At 42.1% G+C, this 20877-nt stretch overlaps 1 protein-coding gene across 4 annotated transcripts in view; it reads left to right on the top strand.

The window, feature by feature from the left end:
• PDE8A (phosphodiesterase 8A) overlaps positions 1–20877 on the top strand; it is a 277995-nt gene that overhangs the window by 174422 nt on the left and 82696 nt on the right. The gene's annotated exons all lie outside the window — the stretch shown is intronic.

Here is a 20877-nt window from a genome sequence, read left to right as displayed (position 1 = left end):
TAACAGAAATGATAGAGGACATTGATATGTTTTGATAGATGGGCAGGAGATGGGGTTGGTGGGGCTATAATGTCCATCAGCACACCTTCTTGTTCAACCTTTTTTTTTATTTATATATATTTTTTTGAATTGGCATAAGTAATAATAATTAGGATAGCTAGCTAACAGTTACCCCTGCTTAGAGCCAGACTAGCCCATAAATGATGACCTTATTTTTACACTTTTTTTTTATGCACATAGCATTTTCTTTTTATCAGATATAAAAATAATAATAAAAGAAATGCAAATAGAGAGCACATAGCATTTTTTAATACGCATCAGGTTCCACTGTATCCATATGGGTACTGCTTGTAGCTTCTAGAAAAGATAATGAATTGAATTTAAATACACAGTTCACATATATTTATTCCATTTTAACATTCATATTTCTATAACATTATAAAAACAGCCCAAAAATAAAGTATAAAGAAAATATATATTTAGGGACCTTTCACGCACAAGTTTTTGCAGTGTTTTTCTGCACTTTTGCATTTTCAGTGGAGTTTTCACACCGGCATTTTTAATGCATATTTTTGCAATATGAAATGCCAGCTCTAGATGTTAGCTAACAGTATATGGTATATTGTTTGTTTTTTGCTGCTGCAATATTTGTTACTTTGATGTCTGTTTTTTTCAAAAAACACAGCATACAAGTGCATTTTTTTTTTCAGGCACCTTCCTATGCCATGCCATGCCATGAAGAAAACTCTAGTGGGGAAACAAACTGTTTGCAAAAATGCTTGGAAAATGGCAAAAAAAAAAAAAAACATGGCAAAAACATGCATGCACTTTATATGCCTTTTTATTAATTTTTTAAACACATCTGTTTTTGATCAATTGTGACAGAAGCAAGTGTGAAGGAGCACTAATAGACACTAATGCCATTAATGTGATTGCATTGACAGGAAGAAGAGGAAATTAAATTGACTGTTAATATGGAGAATGAAAGTAATCTATCTGAAAATACAATGTTTACTTTTTTTCCCCTCATTGTCCCTGTATGAATAAGCATCTGTAAGGAAATACTATAGTTTCCGCCCAGAACCATAGACAGCAAACTCAGAAACTGCTGCCAGTCTTTAACCACTGCAGCTGGTAGGAAACTAAGGCTAATCCTGGGTTCTTCATCACAACCTACCGCTAGGCTGGATGGATTTGGCCGCTGGGGACCCAGGTTACGCCTGCGGAGTAAGGTAGCAAAAAACTGGTGCAAGCTCACAAGAAGCAGACCTACCAGATTGACCGGGGTGAAAAGAGTAATAGACAAGCAGGGTTAGAACCAGGGGACAATGATGGTGCCAAAACCGCAGACGAAATACAATACAAATACAGGAGGCGGCAGAATCACATAGCCAGTACCCTGCCTCTAGGACAGGGCACTGCGATCAGCCACAGTTAATCCCTCAGCTGCCGCAGCCTGAGGGATTAACTGCCACGGACCGCAGCTTCCTGTCAGATGCAGGGTGTCTGCTATATGATTCTGCAGGCACCGCCTCCAGTATTAAAGGTTAACTATCATTGGTGGCGCAGTGCGCTCTTCTCACCCCCCCCTCCCCAGTGTTCTGTGCCCCCCCCCCCGTATTAAAAACATTGGTGGCAGTGGCAACAGGGTCCCCTCCTCCTCATTGGTGGTGCAGTGGCAGCTTCTGATCGGAGCCCCAGCAGTGTAATCCTGGGGCTCCGATCGGTTCCCATGGCAGCCAGGACGCTACTGAAGCCCTGGCTGCCATGGTAACATCCCTGCTGGTGTGTGTACTATGCACAGGGCAGCAGGGAGAGTGTGAGATCATATTCGCCCTAATAGAGCTCCCAGGTTCTAGCCCTTAAGGGGGGGAAATAGTTAAAGGGGTTGTCTGGGTTCAGAGCTGAACCCGGACATCCCTCTATTTCCCTCCCCCGGCGACATCACTGGCGCTGAGGGGCGGGATTTAGCGCTACCCTAGCCAGTAAAACGGCTAGGGCAGCACTAAAGCCCGCCCATCAGAGCCGGTGACGTCACCGAACACACTGCCAGGCGGAAGTTTCAGCCCGGCAGTGTGTTATTGAAAGCACAAGAGACCTTGCCTTGCGTGATCTAGCGCAGGGTAAGGGAGCGCCCCGGAGCATCAGATCCTCCGATGCCAACATCTGGGGGGCTGCCGGGGTGAAAAGAAGGGTATGTCCAGGTTCAGCTCTGAACCCGGACAACCCCTTTAATAAATAAACAGTAAAAAAAAAAATATTAAGTATAAATCACCCCCTTTCCCAATTTTACATATAAAATATATAAACAATAAGTAAATATATTGCCACGGCCCAAAAAAATGCGCAATTTTTTTTTGGGGCGCCTTGTCCCCCCACAAAATAGGATCAGACTGTTCGATTATGAGCCGGACGTTCCATAAAATGCGGAATTCTTTGGTGTTTTTATTTTTTTCGCATGGTATCGAGTATTGCAATACTTTTTTATGGTATCGAAACCGGATAAAAATTTTGGCATCGAAACAACCCTACTCCTGACACCGCTGTCAATCAGTTGTTTGAAGGGGTAGTGGGACTCAAGAGTGCTGCCTTCTGCTTCAAAATTACCAGAATTAGACTCCCACTGATCTGATGTTGATGACCCATCCGGAGGATAGGTCATTAGTTTAGTAGAACTGCACAACCCCTTTAAATGCCGTTTTGCATATTGAATGGTAGCAAATACACAAAGATTTTCAGTTATATTTTTCTCTACTTCCCACTAAAATCTGTATTGCAGCATGTGAACACATAGGCCATTCATTATACTGCGGTGCTTGATGTACATTCATCTCCTGAAAGGGTTGGCATTAATCCAGACTCGGTGGGTGAATTTCTGAATGACTGGCCCACATAAAACTTGTAGTAGTTCTGTAACCACGTCTGACCAGGTATAGCAGAGGGCCCATGTGGCATGAGGTGTCTCAGACTGTTAATGCTACCACTGGTGCCAAATAGAGTATAATGGTGATAATGAGCAATTCTGATTCTAGGAGAGTGGCCATGAAGAATGGATAAAACATGAGAAGCCCCATGGGAGGCCAGCAGAGGGCTGAACCAATTAAGACTCTACAATGAAATCCCCGCAGAACTATTTCATGTACTGCTGGACCGTGGAGTACCATACTTTGTTTGCCACGGTGCAAACCTTAATGGTCACTATGATTCTCTCTCTTTTATTTTAAAATTGCTGCATTGCCTTATGGCGCTTCTTTTAATTATTATTGGCCAGTAGTTGTTTTAGAAACAACTATAGGTTCTTAACAATGATTAAATGGGTTTTCCAATACTTTTTTTTCCTAGAAATTGGCAGAGATCAGGGGTAGTATTAATAAATAAAATAAAAATCCCTTACTAATGCCCATCGGGCTTTCACCGATCTTTTGCCGTTCATCCCATCATGACTGTTCCAGCCAGTCCATGGCCACAGTGGTCATGTGCTGTTCGTAGACATGGTGTCACGTGAGTGCTGCAGGCCCTGTGGGAGACTGTGCGGCGTCAAGACATTTAAAAGGTTAGTATGTGTGGTTTTTGTTCTTTATCTTTATATTGCCCCCTTCCCTCTGCCAATTTTTAAAGACAAATTGGAAACCTCCTTAAAATTTAGAATTTCAGTCATAGGTTAATGCAAACATGACACTGCACTGCTTAGTTTTTTGAGGGGGTGGAAGATCTTTTTGAAGATAGCAAGATATATGAGACACCCTAGGAATGCTCTTCAAATCTGTAAATTATCTTCCGATCTATGACCTTGTTAACTTGATGATCAGTGATTTTGTTTTATTTTATATTGTTGGCGTACGAGTGCACTAATTTGATCTTTAGCCCTTATTTTATTTATCGTTCTAAATATTCTGTAAGGCTACTTTCACACTAGTGTTCGGGGCTCCGCTTGTGAGTTCCGTTTGAAGGGGCTCACAAGCGGCCCCGAACGGATCCGTCCAGCCCTAATGCATTCTGAGTGGATGCGGATCCGCTCAGAATGCCTCAGTCTGGCAGCGTTTGTCCTCCGCTCCGCTCAGCAGGCGGACACCTGAACGCAGCTTGCAGCGTTCGGGTGTCCGCCTGGCCGTGCGGAGGCAAACGGATCCATCCAGACTTACAATGTAAGTCAATGGGGACGGATCAGTTTGAAGTTGACACAATATGGCTCAATTTTCAAACTGATCTGTCTCCCATTGACTTTCAATGTAAAGTCAAAACGGATCGGTTTGCATTATCATGAACATTGCATTGTTCATGGTAATGCAAACAGATCCATTCTGAACGGATACAAGCGTTTGCATTATAGATGCGGATCCGTCTGTGCAGATACCAGACGGATCCGCACCTAAACGCAGGTGTGAAAGTAGCCTTAAGCGAATCTACATTGTGTAGGTGAAGCTTATATGGTGATGTCCTGACATAAGAAGTTGTGCTTTAAAGGGTTTGTATGGTTTAGAAAAATAATAAAAACATTTTTAGGAAATTTGGAGCCACATCTATAAGCCAGAGTGGGCGGTGGCTCCAGAGAGCATCGTTCACACTGGGATGTCCACACATTACATGGACAGCTGATGGCTTTCAATGGGATCTGTGTAATTCTTAATTCCCCCCTTGGGGGCACTGCAGAGTAATGGACCGTTTGCTACCAGGTTTCCCCACACCCTACAGCTGACTGGTGACGGTCCAACTGGACATCCTGTGGTCAGCTTATTGTTGGGGGAGCCTTTCGATGAAAACAAATTTCATAGTGTGCAACCTTATTTAATTGGCCACCAGATTACATGTTGTGGGTGTACTTGTCTGCATTATGCTGGGAACAAATCGGTGTTCTGTAATCAGTGCACAATATAAGAAACGAGTGTAATGTGACAATTCTGGGCAGACTCCTGAGCGTTCAATATGCCATTGACATGAATTATAGTTCACAGGTTTTTGGCTACACATCAAGATTATGACCTTCAAAATTTTGCAACATAGCACAACAGACAATTATGTAGTATTATTACCAGGGTTATATTATTATAGGTTTACTAGTTTAAACTTGATCATATCTATAGCCAGCTTCCTATATTGCTATCTGAACTAGTGGCACCACTGCTATGGGGTGTGACCATGGTCTACTTTAAAAAGCAGTTGTAGGAAATATTCCAAGAACTGCTTCTCATAGGAACCACCTCACAAAATTCTAAGTTTTAAAAATGTTTCTGGATATAAAAACAAAACAAAACATGGCTTAGGCTACTTTTACACTAGAGTTTTTACTGGATCCGGCAGGGTTGAGCAAAAATGCTTCCGTTACTGATGATACAACCAGTCTGCATCCGTTATGAACGCATCCGGTTGTATCATCTGTAACATAGCCAAGACGGATCCGTCATGAACTCCACTGAAAGTCAATGGGGGGACGGATCCGTTTTCTATTGTCAGAGAAAACGTCCCCATTGACTTGCATTGTGGGTCATGACGGATCAGTTTTGCTCTGCATCCCATGACGGAAAGAAAACCGCAGCTTGCTGCCGTTTGCTCTCCAGTATAGAGAACGCAACCAAATGGAACGGAATGTATTTTGTAGCATTTCGTTCAGTTCAGTTTTGTCTCTTTGACAGTGAGCAGGGACAAAACGGAAGCGTGTTTCCCCCCCCCCCCCCCCGGTATTGAGATCCTATGACTGATCTCAATACCGGAAAATATTAACACTAGTGGGAAAGTAGCCTTAACAAAAAAAAAAAAAAAAAAAAGTTTGGTCTACTCTGGTCCCCAGCCGCTGGCCTTCAGATGATTTATATTATGTGCACCATTAGTGTGCCAGTGACACCACCCAGCGCATCCCCCTTTTGTTTGATTGACAGTCCCTGACATCCCCTGCCTCGTCGCTCCCGACTCTGAAATCAATGGTACAGGGAAGCCAGAGGCAGTTGATAAAGCAAGAGAAGGAAGTGCTGGTCGGTGTTACTGGGATGGTGCACTGAACGGCACAGCCCACCCATGGTACACACAAAACCAGATTAAAAGAAAGAATTCTCATGTTTACTGGACATCATTTTCACAATATAGTACTGTATATTTATGAGGCGGTACACCTACCCTACATGGCGGTACGCTTATTTGGGAGCTAACAAATCCCATTTATAATGCTTCAGATTTTCTGCCTGTTCTATTTTACTGCACATGTGTCTGTAGTGTACCCTTACTGCGCCAGCCAAATGGCAGCATGTGGGAAGAATCCAGAGCCTGCAGTAAAAACTGCTGAAGTGGGTCTTCTGTCAGGCTAAGCTATCAGCATGTCTTTTTCTCCTCTATGCGGGCAGATTTTTATTAATTCAATCATGGACTGTTGCTTCACCTGCAGTATACCACGACCTGATTTAGAACTTCTCTCAGGCTCCACAATTATATCCACATAATCCACTCAGTCGTATTAGTCTTGTTTAAAAGGTTATTCGTGAGGTAGAAATGATACTCACTCTTTTGAAGCTTTGCTTGTATTTTTTCAGTCCTTTTCTCTTTCATATAAATAAATCGCTATAATGCATAGTAATCCAGAGAGCGCTGAACTGATTACTCCCCCATTCTGTGCGACGTTTCAGGGGTCACGCCCCTTAATCATGTGTGTTTGTGGGTTGTAACCATGCGCTTTTCATACAATCTCTTTCCATCATTATCATTTCACTCACATTTACATATATTCATTAATAGCTTCCATTTTCATAGACTTACATGTGAGGAATATGGATTATCATTTATTGGCAGCCCTGCTTGTCATTTGATTCACCTTTTAGCATGTACACAGTCAGTGTACATGCAAAATATGTTCTCGCCCCCCAGCCATCTGCTGTCAGCTAGCAAGGGACGAAGCCCCAGGGGTCCAGGCTTCAAGGAGGCCCGTGGTGGATAAAGTCACACCTCAACCAGCCAGTTTGGGGGCAAGCTAATCCTGCAGGAAAACCCCCAGCAGGAGGTCTCAGCTCTTGCCCTGGATCAATGATACCTCCCAGACATGTTGGCATCTCATTTCATAAGGAATTATGAATTGTCCGTCCATCCCAGGCATAATTCAGTTATCTTTTTGTGATCCTGGGGCAAAGCCAAGCATCCACGTTGTACTGGCTTGAGGCTAGGAGGCCAGGGATGGGAGATATACGTATCTCCCCACAGAAACAAAAAAACTGTACCATGTTTGGACTCTACTTGTAGCCGGAACCCCGGCGGATCTGTTGGTCCCAGAACCATCTTCCTGCGACATTCTGGTCTAGGGCTATGAGCCCTAAGGAGTTTTATGGATCATTTGCTGCCAGCACCAGAGAAGGAGGGGTGGACCCTACCCCTAGGCAGGGAGGGGAGCGGTGGGCTACAGGTTATAAGCCTATGCAAGCCAGCGGGCGGTGTCTTTTTCTGAATGCGGGTCACATCGTGCCAATGTGTTTGGGGAGACCGGGAACCAGCTGACATCACTGCCCCCACGTGACCTCAGCCAAGGACTATTCCACTATCGTAACCCAAAGGAACTTTTATCTACTCGGTAACTGACTTTTGCTTTGCTTAACCCTGTTGTACATATATCATCTGTATCTGTAACCTCAGACCACTGTATTATATATTCTCTGTGTATATTGTGTCATCTAGTGTGCCCTCAAGGCGATTAAATATATAATTGAATCTTGTGCTAGCTTGTATCTCGATCACGAATCCCAACATCTGTGTTTCGGCCTCGTTATAAGCTACCGCGGGTTGGTTTCCCACCCTATATAATCCCGTTAGTGGACCAGGCTTATATCAAAAGAGAAGCTGGTGGCAGATTTCCTAGGCTCAGAAAGCGCTGTTTTATTGTGGCAGTGAAAAGGCTCTCTTAGCTTGTTGCCTCTCTGTGCCCGCGTGGACAGGAGGTGTCTGTGTAACTGTACCAAGCTGACCTTACCTGCTCCTCTGGAGGGCGTAATGTCACGCATTGGTAACAAGTGACCATACTGCGTCTCGTGAGCTCGACGTAGGTGACGTCAAGCGGGGTATTCGTCGCAGTACATAACATTTATGTTGCATTTAAAACCAGTTACTGAGATACTGATCATAGAAATACCTTTGTTGCAAAGTTGAAAATTTTATTTAACCATTTAGGATATAGTGTCTCCATTTTTATTATCCATCTAGTCTCGTATTGTAGCAATCTGTTTATTTTCTGCCAGAGCAGTACCCTCATTAATGCAATCCAACACTAGCCATTTTAAATCATTTCATAAGTGTTGCAACAATGTCGTTTCGCTATACTTGTTTTCCTTTGTTTCACCTCCTGCATTTCCATATATCATCTAATATTAGATTTATGCTCATTTAATCGTACCTTTTTTATTTCTCTTTTTGTCTGTCTGATGTATCATAAACAACATGGACAACGAATGGCATAAACGCCATTTTTTTGTCATACATATAGAAAAATGGCGCATTGGTATTTTATATCCCTGCCTTGGTTGATATATCGAATCTCCTTTGACCACTTAAGGACCACAGGTTTATACCCCCCTAGTGACCAGGCCCTTTTTTACAAATCGGCACTTCACAACTTTAACGGTTTATTGCTCGGTCATGCAACTTGGCACCCAAATGAATTTTACCTCCTTTTCTTCTCACAAATACAGCTTTCTTTTGGTGGTATTTGATTGCTGCTGAGATTTTTCGGTTTTCTGATATTAATCAAAAATGACCGTAATTTTCTCAAAAAAAGTGTATTTTTAACTTTTTCTGGTAAAATTGTTCAAATATAATTACATTTCTATACAAGTTTGTGTCAGAATTTATTGTGCTACATGTCTTTGATAAAAAAAATCCAATAAGTGTATATTTATTGGTTTGCGCAAAAGTTATAGCGTTTACAAACTATGGTACAAAAATGTGAATTTCCGCATTTTGAAACGGCTCTGACTTTCTGAGCACCGGTCATGTTTTTTGAGGTGCTAGAATGCCAGGGTAGTATAAATACCCCCCAAATGACCCCATTTTAGAAAGACACCCCAAAGTATTCGCGGAGGGGCATGGTGAGTTCATTTATGATTTAATTTTTTTTTCACAAGTTAGCAGAAAATGACACTTTCTGAGGAAAAAAATAAATAATAAAGTTTCTATTTCTGCTAACATCTGGCAAAAAATAAATAAAAAATCTCCCACGGACTCACTATGCCCCTCAGTGAATACCTTGGGGTGTCTACTTTCCGAAATGGGGTCTTTTGTGGGGTGTGTTTACTGTTCTGGCATTTTGGGCGGGCTAAATTGTGAGCAACCCTGTGAAGCCTAAAGGTACTCGTTGGACTTTCGGACCCTTTACGCACTTGGGCTGCAAAAAAGTGTCACACATGTGGTATCGCCGTACTCAGAAGAAGTAGGGCAATGTGTTTTAGGGGGTATTTTTACATATACCCATGCTGGGTGAGAGAAATATCTCTGTAAATTGACAACTTTGTATACATTTTGTCATTTACAGAGATTTCTCACACACAGTATGGGTATATGTAAAAATACACCCCAAAACACATTGCCCTACCTCTTCTGAGTACGGCAATACCACATGTGTGACACTTTTGTGCAGCCTAGGTGCACAAAGGGGCCCAAATTCCAATGAGTACCTTTAGGATTTCACAGGGCATTTTTACGCATTTGGATTCCAAACTACTTCTCATGCTTTAGGGCCCCTAAAATGCCAGGGCAGTATAACTACCCCGCAAGTGACCCTATTTTGGAAAGAAGACACCCCAAGGTATTCCGTGAGGGGTATAGTGAGTTCATGTAAGATTTTATTTTTAAGTTAGTGGAATATGAGACTTTGTAAGAAAAAAAATCAAAAAACAATTTCCGCTAATTTGTGACAAAAAAATATATATCTTCTATGATCTCGCCATGCCCCTCACGGAATACCTTGGGGTGTCTTCTTTTCAAAATGGGGTCACTTGTGGGGTATTTATACTGCCCTGGCATTTTAGGGGCCCTAAAGCGTGAGAAGTAGTTTGGAATTCAAATGCGTAAAAATGCCCCTTTTTTTGACATTTTGGGCTAACTAAATTTAGGGTGTATTCCTCTGAGACTACCCAGGAAAAAGAGCACACCTGCCTAGTAAAAAGGAGTGCTTGCGAAGTAAAGCTGTGATCGCTAATAAAGATCCAAAAAGCTCAAAAGTGATCTTTATAGCGCCACAGCGATTTTTATGATGTTTTTGCAGTGATCAGAAAAGAAAAAAAAAATCTGTCACTGCGGTGGGGCGGACTGAACGCAAGTGTGGGCACAAGATCAGGCCTGATCAGGCGAACACTGCGTCTTTTGTAGAGCCTAAGGTGACCCTAATGTACTGATATAGATCTGATTGCGATCATTCTTGATCACTTACAGATACTATATAGTACTAGTGCTGATTAGCGACAGCGATGATGCTAATCAACGACTGTGGTGGGCTGGGCGTTAACTACCTAGCAAGTAGCTAACTGGCGGTAATAAGGGACCCTTACAGGGGGGTGATCAGGGAGTCTATATGGGTGATTAGGGGTTAATAAGTAACCAGGGGTGGGTGTAATGTGTGTGTGGTGTTTGGTGCTACTTACAGAGCTGCCTGTGTCCTCTGGTGGTTGATCCAAGCAAAGGGACCACCAAAGGAGCAGGTAGCAGGTATATCCCGGGTGTCGGACCCCCGCAGATCAGAAGCTGATGATCTATCCAGAGGATAGGTAATCGGTTAAATGAAAGTGCAGAACCCCTTTAAAATGGAATTGCCGTTTACAGCATTAGTTTTCCATGTCATTTATGGTTACAACCCACAAGCATGCATGATTAAGGAAGCATGACCCCCAAAACGTTGCACAGAATGGGGTAGCAATCGGTTCAGCGCTCTCAGGATTACTATGCATTATAATGATTTATTTATATGAAAAATACAAGCAAAGCTTCAAAAGAGTGAGTATCATTTCTACTAATACGACTGAGTGGATTATGTGGGTAGAGTTGTATTAATACCTGTGGAACCAGGAACAATTCATCTAGAATGACGGCGAATGGTGCTTGTTGTAGCTGTCAGATAAATATTATGAGGCTTCCCTTATGACAGGAGGTCATATTGCTGATGGTCTGCAAGCTGGGACACCCACCAAGTCCCAGCACATTATTTTCAGGGGAGAAATGGCTGACTGCAAAGCCATCTCTGCAAAATACAGCGGCATGCAAAGGTTTGGGCACCCCTGGTAAAAATTACTGTTACTGTAAGCAGTTAAAGGGGTTGTCCGGGTTTAGAGCTAAACCTGGACATATTCCCTTTCTGCCCCCAATCAGCCCCTCTGACATGAGCATCGGAGCATGAAATGCGCAGGGCAGGGGCTTTTTCTGGAGATCCGGTGACGTACCGGGGTTTCCAGGGGTAAGCTAGGCGGAGGCTTCCGCCTAGCAGTAAGACCGGTGACATCACCATCACTAATGGGCGGGGTTTAGTGCTGCCCTAGCCTGTAAAATGACTACTGAATGAAGAGGAGGCCGTTCATGGCCTTGCTTTAATCTGTTGAAGTGTATAGGAAAATGGAAATGGTTCGAAAGATGATGGTTCTTGTATTGAAATGCCTAAAGTGTCCATCTTTTCAGCATATTTCTTCCGTTATCTTAGGGCATGAATGAGATATTTTAATTCTTTGTCAAAGTTTTAAACTTTAACATTGTCTAGTCTTTGTTAAATTTTCCATTTTGCCTGAAATGACCACCAAAGAAAGGGAAACTTTGTGACTTCCTGTTATGTCACATCCTTCACTTATTTCTACACTTTTTGTATATTTTTTTCTATGTGAAAAATGTGCAATTCTACATACAGAAAACAGATGATCTAGTGTATCCAACAGCTTTAAGGTGCAGAATTATCAAATGTATGTTTTTAATTAAAGGGGCTGTCTAGCTAATGAGCCAACTTAATCATGTGTCCATAAAACAAAATAAAATGCACTTGCTTCTGAAACCAGAAGTGGCTGGATCCTGAGACCGCTGTGGTCAGTCACTGGCTTCAGCAGATACATGTGCTTGCATGGTGTGTCACTAGCAGTGGTCACGGGTGACGGCACCAAACCAGTTTGAGTCTTACAGAGATTGGAAATGGCCAGGAAGAGAGCCGTGGCACTATGGACAAGTGTACTTAAAAAAAAAAAAATTATTTGGGCACATGTTTCTGGTAAGGGTTAAGTCTGCTACTAGGTTGGGCAAACCCTTTTTATTTTTAGGATTTTTTCATTGAATATCAACGATGCTAAACTCAAGGCCAGTTTCTTTTATTAGTAGGTATGCTGGATTATTAGTTTCTTCATCTGTAGAGTGTTATGGCGTTTGTTCAAGGGGCATTATAATGTAATCATTTCAGTAGTGACCACTGCTCATCACAATAAGCATGATTTATCTCATTTACTAAATCTCTTTTGGGAAATTTGACTAAGAGCAGGAAAGAATTGAACTAAGAATACTAATAGTTTAAAATAAGGATTACTCAACCGTCAAATTTTACAGCTCTGGTGGTTCCTGCCAGTTCTGCATCAATGACTGAGGCTGGAGCAGCAAGAGGTTTAACGGGTCAATAATAGTTTTTTATTTTATACCATTTTCAGGTATCCAGATGGCCCCCCCCCCTTTTTTTTAACTGGTTTTATTGACAATACTGCAATACTGGAACAACTTTGTCTAAGGATTATACGGTCAGCACTGTGAGTACATTGTGCAAGACATCAATTCACTGTTGCAGGTATTCAAGAATAATAGCAGAGATATCATCCTTCACTAAGAGCAAATCTGTTTAGCCAGCAGAGGAGATGGCAGGGGTAGTTTGGGCAGCTAACAAGGCCTGGCGCATTCTTGGGACAAAATATACCGGTAAGGTGTGGGCATTTGCACCACGTACCCCAAACTGTTGTCGAACTTTTGAGGCCAGTTGCAGTGTTTAAATACAAAGTGCAGTATTTGATTTATCTGTGTTTTCCACAAACTTAGGGTTGACGTGCTGGGGCTGTACCGTAATGCATTTACGGGCTAGAATCAAATATTCCCGGAGGAATATAGCTCTGTAATGGTCCCATTTGCTCCTTGTCTAATAAACCCAAGAGACATGGCTCCGAAATGCACAGGATAGAAATGGATAACAAGGGTGAAAGGAAGTCCACCACACCCTCCAAAAAATAGATGTTGATTTCACACATTATGTGCCAAATGTCTGCCCCCAGTTCTTCACAATGTGGATGAGCAGTAGATGGAACCCTAGCCGTCCTGTATAATCTGATTGGCGTAAGATGAGTTTTGTGGGTAATGTAGAGCTGGATAAGCTTATTGTTGATTGCTGGTGAAAGCTTAAGATGAGTCTAATGAATCTGATACTGAGTCATCAGAGTGCGGGAATCTGTCTCTTCCATTTGTCTATCACTGCCAGGGGATTAGCAAAGGTTCTGGTGTGCAGTAAATGCAAGTAAATTGCAAAGATTAAACCTCTGGGCCCTTGGGTTTTAATAACTCCTATTAATGGGTACTTAGAAAATGTAGCTGTTGGATCTGGATGGGTCCGTAGAACCAGCTGTAGATACGAAAATAAATGAGATCAATGGATATTGAATTTTTGTGTTGGATTCAAGAATGATAGGAACACCCTCTGGTTATAAACATCCCCAAGTGTTGCACCCCAGCAGTCCTCCAACGCTCTGTACCCAGGGTGGTTAATACGTGTGGTAGTGACTGATTATTCCATAATGGTATATCAGCCAGTCAACTGAGTGACTGATTCAGATTCCTTCCACACCAGCTAAACGAGCCTGTGCGGTGGGAGTAAGGGATTCTGGAATTTAGGGGGAATTTCCAACACTGACCACAAGGTGACTGAGTACTTTTTGAAAAGCTACCTGAACACAGAGGTAGGCAACTCCTCAGAGGTGGTCCACGAATAAATGAGACGTAATTGTCCTGCTTGATAGTACAAGTAATATTCCATCAACGCCATGACCCTTTTGGTTTTTGGGCATCTTAGAGAGTTTAAACTTTAGTTTGGGGCGTGAGTCACCCCAGATAAAGGTCCTAGTAAGCGTGTCCAATTCTCTGAATGGTGACTTTGCAATGGGTACCTTTTTAGAGTGCTGGAATAAGTCAAGTGTTTTGGAGAGAATGATCATTCATTTAATTCGCCCAGCAACCGACAGAGGCAGTGATTTCCAGCTCTCAAATCTATCTCGTACATAAGGGATTAGGGGGTGAATATTGAGAGGCAAGGCCCAGGAGTGCAGTTTAGTAATCTTTATACCCAGGTATTTAAAGCTGTCCACCACTTTCAGGCCACCCATGTGCGTTGGGCCAAACCATGGGGCTCTGTGCAACAGCATGTATGCAGATTTTTTCCAATTAACCTAGAAGCGAGAGTGCATTCCAAATTTGTCTATCATTGCTATGGCATGGGAAAGAGATGTTTCCAGGGAGGCTAAATACAAAATCATATTGTCAGTATATAGTCCAATACGGCCTCCCTCTCTCTGTTTAATCCCTTGTATGCAATCAGTATTTCTCCCTCTGATGGCCAGTGTATCCACTGCTAGGATAAATAGGAGTGGTGATAGGGGCACCCCTATCTCGTTTTGAATTATACAATGCAGAGCAGGGCATTTGCCAGGTTGCTAATAGTCAGATATGTGCTTCTAGCAACTAACTTTTCTGGTTGCTTACCATTATAGTGTATAGCATTTCATATTGTCTACCTCTTGCAAAAATCTATTTCATTTCGGGATTGGCTTTACTGGTTCAAAGTGTGTCCACACATGACATGTATACAAAGCTGGAACACGCGGTGCCTATGGAGAAGGAGGGGGAAGTTCAGGCTGGTAAAGGGTAAGCTCTGTATTCGGCGATGCCCTTTTACATAGTTATGTAAACTATTGTAAGTAATACAAAATGGCACTTGTTTATTGAGACATCACTGAAGTCGGGTTCAGACTGACTCGTCGCTTCCTCTTTCTTTGCATTGAATTCAAACAGACTGTTCTGGGTTGATGGTCAGAATAAAGAAAAATCTTTTTCATTTTCTATATATCAAATGTGCAATTTATGAAGTCGAATTATTGTTTGTGCAAATTACAGTGACCCATGGGGCAAGTAGGGCTGGACAGGAGGGTATCCGAGGTCCGAAAAGGAGACTGTTCATGATATGGAGGCAGGACAGCTGTGAGCAGCCTCACACTGTTTCCCCCGCATCAGTGCTTTTTATACTGGGAAGTGCACCTTACTGATAAGGTCTCCGGCATTTGGTGGGGTGCAGGCAGGTCGGCAGTTTTGACCGAAGTGGTCATATGTGGCTGCAGACATTTTCTGTTTAGAGATATTGACCAATTTTTATTTTTTTTTGCTTATTTTTCTTGGGTTGTCTGACAAAGTATTTATCACCTATCTACAGGGTAGATGTTAAATGATGAGTCATTGGTGGTCCAACCACTGGGACTCTCGCTGCTCCTGAGACCAGAGAGTCCACAGGTCCTCCCTCTGAATGGAGCTGTAGTGCACATGTCCGTTCACTTCTCCATTCACATCTGTTCTGACTTTTATCACCCGTTATGTGGATAGGTAAGAAAAACCTTTCATGGGAGAACACCTTTAGGGTGACGTCACACAGGTTTTTGTGGTTTATGATGACGTTTTTTGAGCCAAGGTTAGATGTGGGTTGGGAGGGAAAACTAAGTCTAAAGGAAAAGCTTTTAGTTCTCCTTCTTGCTAGATCTGTTACTGGCTGTGGGTCAAAAACTGCCACAAAAAAAGCTGTGTGTGACACCAGCCTTGGGCAGGTTTCACAGTCAGTGTTTTGATTAGTGATTTCCATCAGTAAATGTGTGCCAAAACCAGGAGTGGCGCCTCCACAGACATAAGGTATAAGGAAAAGATCTGCTACGGAAACGCCATAGCACCGCAATCTATGGTGTTTTCCTAACTAAGAAACGGCATAGATTGTTGTGCTGCGCTGTTTCCGTAGCTGTCAATCATGACTGGAGCGCTCCGCTGTTTGTTGGCCTGTTGGTGGTCGGGACTGTCTCATCTCCTCATCAACGGCGAGATAAGACAACCCCTTTAATTATACTGAGCTCAGGAGGCAGAAGGTACATTTTTAACCTGCATAGAACACAACCAATGTTGTCCCACAGGAATCGCCATGTTGTGGCTGGTTAGGCCCTAGTGGAAAAATATTGAGAATCATTATCCTAGATATACAGTTCGATAGATGAAAACTGATGACGATTCAAGACATAGTTTAATATTGAGATGCACTGAATTCCCATCCATTACGTAAAGCATATGGACGACTTCTAAAACCTGTTTGCTTCATATATACATGCATCAGAATTTATATGTATTCAGCAGGATATCCTAGGAAACCCCTAGATAGAAATCTCTATCTACTGTATGAACATGGTCCGCTGGCTGAAGGCTCAAGAAAATGTATCTAGTGCCACAAAACGTGTAAGCAGCATCTGCCCACGGAGAGAATATCTCGCTGCTCCTGAGGGGCACAGTCGCCTCATACAGTTCTAGTGTTTTAAATAGAGCGGAAATCCAGTGGGTTGGATTTGGCAAACGCTTCCTGCGCAGTGTTAGCAATTATGGCAATTTAATGACAGCTTGCTGCTTGACGTTCATCTAACAAGACATAATGGCAGAACCAGCGCAGCTCTCTATCCCTCACGCCCAAACGAGGCTGGGTAAGTAAGGGGAATGGCAAAAGCCATGTAATTGGTGTGAACTCTTTCTTGCACTCTGGGTCTCTAATGATGTTATTTTTTCTGTGAGCATGTAAAATTCAGGCCAAGTTTCACTACATACTGCCAAGCTATAAAAAAACGTAAGGCCTGTTCACTGAGCTGTGCACTTCATGTCTTTTTGTTGCTTAGTAATGTCTGAAATCCTCAGGTTGAAATGGTGTTGGATAAGCACATGAGCTGTCCTATGACGTAGAGGGCTCACCCTGAGGACTCATTCTCCTGAGGCTCTTTATGTTGTAACCAGGTCACAGAATGGAAGACTCAGCATTTACCAAGAAAAAATCTTCTGCTCTGAATAGCAGACTTCAATGCCACGTCTAACATACTGAATAGTAAATCCCGATAAACGCTGCACTTAGCATTAGCTGACATTACTTTATGGTGTTTTATCTTTTTTTTGTCCTCTAAAGCCCGAAGGTCATTACCATCTTAAATAAGAAAAATAAATTATTCTCAACTTTTTGCAAGTAGAAATCTCACTCTGCTGTTTCTAAAAGTCCCTTTAGATGGGACGATACAGTAGGTGATTGTCAAGATGGAAGCGTTCTTTCCCGACATAATCGTTAGCGATTATCTTGTGGATTCTCAGCCCTTTTAGTTGCTTCTGAAAAGATCCAGACACAACCAATGGGTATTTATTAGGTACGAGGGGTATTCAATAAGTTACCCCAGCATGTTCGGTTAGTGTTAGAGAGCTGAGCTTGTCTGTGCAGATTGGCACATGTCTGGACATGCAGCACACATAGTAGCAGTTCAGTCTCATGAAAGCACTGGAAGTGACAGGATGGCAAGTGCAGTACAGTGCAGGTCTACAAATACGCTGAGGGATTTGGAGCTTCGTTCTGTGATTAAATTCCTTATAAAGGAAGAAAAGAAGTCGAAAGGATGATATGATCTTCAGTGGATATAAAAAGTCTACACCCCCCTGTTAAAATGTCACGTTTCTGTGATGTAAAAAAATGAGACAAAGATAAATAATTTCAGATCTTTCCACCTTTTAATGTGACCTATAAACTCTACAACTCAATTGAAAAACAAACTGAAATCTTTTAGGTAGAGAGAAGAAAAAGTATAAAAATAAAATAATATGGTTACATAAGTGTGCACACCCTTAGGCCTCATGCACACGGACTTTTTTTTTTTGTGGTCCGCAAAAACGGTTTCCGTTGTTCCGTGATCCATGTCCGTTTTTTCTTCCATGGGTCTTCCTTGATTTTTTGAGGATCCACGGACATGAAAAAAAAAAATAATCTAAGTCAAGTTTGCCTTTGAAATGATAGGAAAAAACTGACACGGATCACGGACGCGGATGACAATCTTGTGTGCAGCCGTAATTTTTCGCGGTGCATTTTCCGATTTTTTTTTTTTTTTTATTTTTATTTTTTTCTCCACGGACCCATTGAAAGTCAATGGGTCAGCGGAAAAAGACAGAACAACGGCCGCGGATGCACACAACGGCCGTGTGCATGAGGCCTTACACTAATACTTTGTTGAAGCACCTTTTGATTTTATTACAGCACTCTGTCTTTTTGGGTATGAGTCTATCAGCATGGCACATTTTGACCTGGCAAGATTTGCCCACTCTTCTTTTCAAAAACACTCCAAATCTGTCAGATTGTGAGGGCATCTCCTGTGCACAGCCCTCTTCAGATCACCCCACAGATTTTCAATCGGATTCAGGTCTGGGCTCTGGCTGGGCCATTCCAAAACTTTAATCTTCTTCTGGTAAAGCTATTCCTTTGTTGATTTGGATATATGCTTTGGGTCGTTGACATGCTGAAAGATGTTCAGCTTTCTAGCAGAAGCCTGAAGGTTTTGTGCCAATATTGACTGGTATTTGGAACTGTTCATAATTCCCTCTAGCTTAACTAAGGCCCCAGTTCCAGCTGAAGTAAAACAGCCCCAAAGCGTGATTCTGCCACCACCATGCTTCACTGTGGGTATAAGTGTTCTTTTGGTGATGTGCAGTGTTGTTTTTGCGCCAAACATATATTTTGGAATTATGGCCAAAAAGTTCAACCTTGGTTTCATCAGACCAGAACACCTTTTCCCACGTGCTTTTTGGGAGACTTCAGATGTGTTTTTGCAAAATGTAGCCTGGCTTGGATGTTTTTCTTTGTAAGAAAAGGCTTTTGTCTTGCCACTCTACCCCATAGCCCAGACATGAAGAATACAGGAGATTGTTGTCACATGTACCACACAGCCAGTACTTGCCAGATATTCCTGCAGCTCCTTTAATGTTGCTGTAGGCCTCTTGGTAGCCTCCAAAACAAGTTTTCTTCTCATCTTTTTATATCAATTTTGGAGGGACGTCCAGTTCTTGGTAATGTCACTGTTGTGCCATATTTTCTCCACTTGATGATGTGTTCCATGGTATATCTAATGCCTTGGAAATTCTTTTTTTACCCTTCTTCTGACTGATACCTTTTAACAATGAGATCCCTCTGATGCTCTGGAAGCTCTCTGTGGACCATGGCTTTTGCTTTGGGATGCGACTAAGAAAATTTCAGGAAAGACCAACTAGAGCAGCTGAACTTTATTTGGGGTTAATCAGAGGCACTTTAAATGATGGCAGGTGTATGCTGACTCCTATTTAACATGATTTTGAATGTAATTGCTTAATTTTGAACACAGCTACATCCCCAGTTATTTTTTTTTGTTTTCCTTCCTCCACCTAAAAGATTTCACTTTGTTTTTTCAATTGAGTTTTACAGCTTATAGGTCACATTAAAGGTGGAAAAGGTTCTGAAATGATTTATCTTTGTGTCATATTTTTTTTACAGCATAGAAACGTGACATTTTAACAGGGGTGTGTAGACTTTTGATATCCACTGTATATGGTGATGATGCACCTTTCTACTACCAAGTACAGTTTTGAGCCATGCAGTTTAAGTGGAATAGGGATTCAACTAAAGATGACTGCCGTTCAGGGTGATCTGTTGAAGCACCTTAGAAGAAATGTGCTGTAAAGTAAAGGCCATGATTTTGGAAGATCATTGCGTCAAAGTCGGTGTTATAGCTCATGAATTAGGCATTTCAGTTGGCACAGATTCCAGTATCGTTCATGATGTTTTGATGAGGTCAGTTTCCTGGGTGCCACTAATGTTGACAGCAGAGCAATTTAGACAAGAGCATTTTTAGACATGCTTAGAGAAAATCCAGGAGACTTCTTTTCTCGAATTATTATTATTATTATTATTATTATTATTATTATTGGTGATAAAACCATGATCCTGAGACCAAATAAGAGTCCATGCAATGGATGCACAAGGGTTCACCAACTCCAAAGAAATTTTGTGTGCAGCAGTCAGCTGGAAAGATCATGGAAGCCGCCCACAGTTTTTTGGGATACAGAAGGCATTTTATTACTAGAATTCATGCCACACAAGACGACTACTGGAGACCCTTATGTCCCAACAATGAAGGCAAGGTGGTTGTCTGCAGGTACGTTGCTGCTTCATGACAAAGCACCAGCTCACAAGTCTTGTAAAAATCACAAGTTGCTATCAGGGAATTTGGCTTCTTGAAGCTTAACCATCTATCCACTCTACAGTCCAGACCTAGCTTCCAGTGATTTCTTTCTCTTTTGGAACCTGTAGAAATGAGAACGGGGCCCCCATACCCAGTGGAGCCACCCCAAAAAGAATGGAGCAAATGATCGGGCATGCACGACTGACTGCTCTATTTTGAAGCATATGAATAAAAACATAACCGGAATATGCCTTTACATTTTGCCTGATCTAAAAGAGACATGTTATTTTGGACAACAATTTTTGAAAACATCTTCTGTTGCAATCAAATGAGCCATAGGTAAGGAAATCTGAGATTTGTCAGAGTGAAATCTGCCTGGTACAAGAAGTAAAAGGAAAAGAACATAGAGGCTATGGACATTAGTGAGAACTCTGATGTGGCATTCGCCCTTAAGAGTTACCTGGGACTATACATTTTGTTCTTCATTATATCACATTTTCCTTGAGTTCCCGCAAAGAATTTTGGTTTTCTATAGCCTGTTACAAAGACTGTGTTTATAGCGTGCCTTAAAATAGTCTCCATCTCCTATGATTATGTTCAGTCCTCCTCGTTTTAT

This window comes from Bufo gargarizans, chromosome 2, assembly GCF_014858855.1.
Source record: "Bufo gargarizans isolate SCDJY-AF-19 chromosome 2, ASM1485885v1, whole genome shotgun sequence".
NCBI classification, from domain to species: Eukaryota; Metazoa; Chordata; class Amphibia; order Anura; family Bufonidae; genus Bufo; species Bufo gargarizans.
The sequence above is the reverse complement of the archived record's forward strand: the minus strand, read 5'-3'. Positions and strand labels throughout refer to the sequence as shown.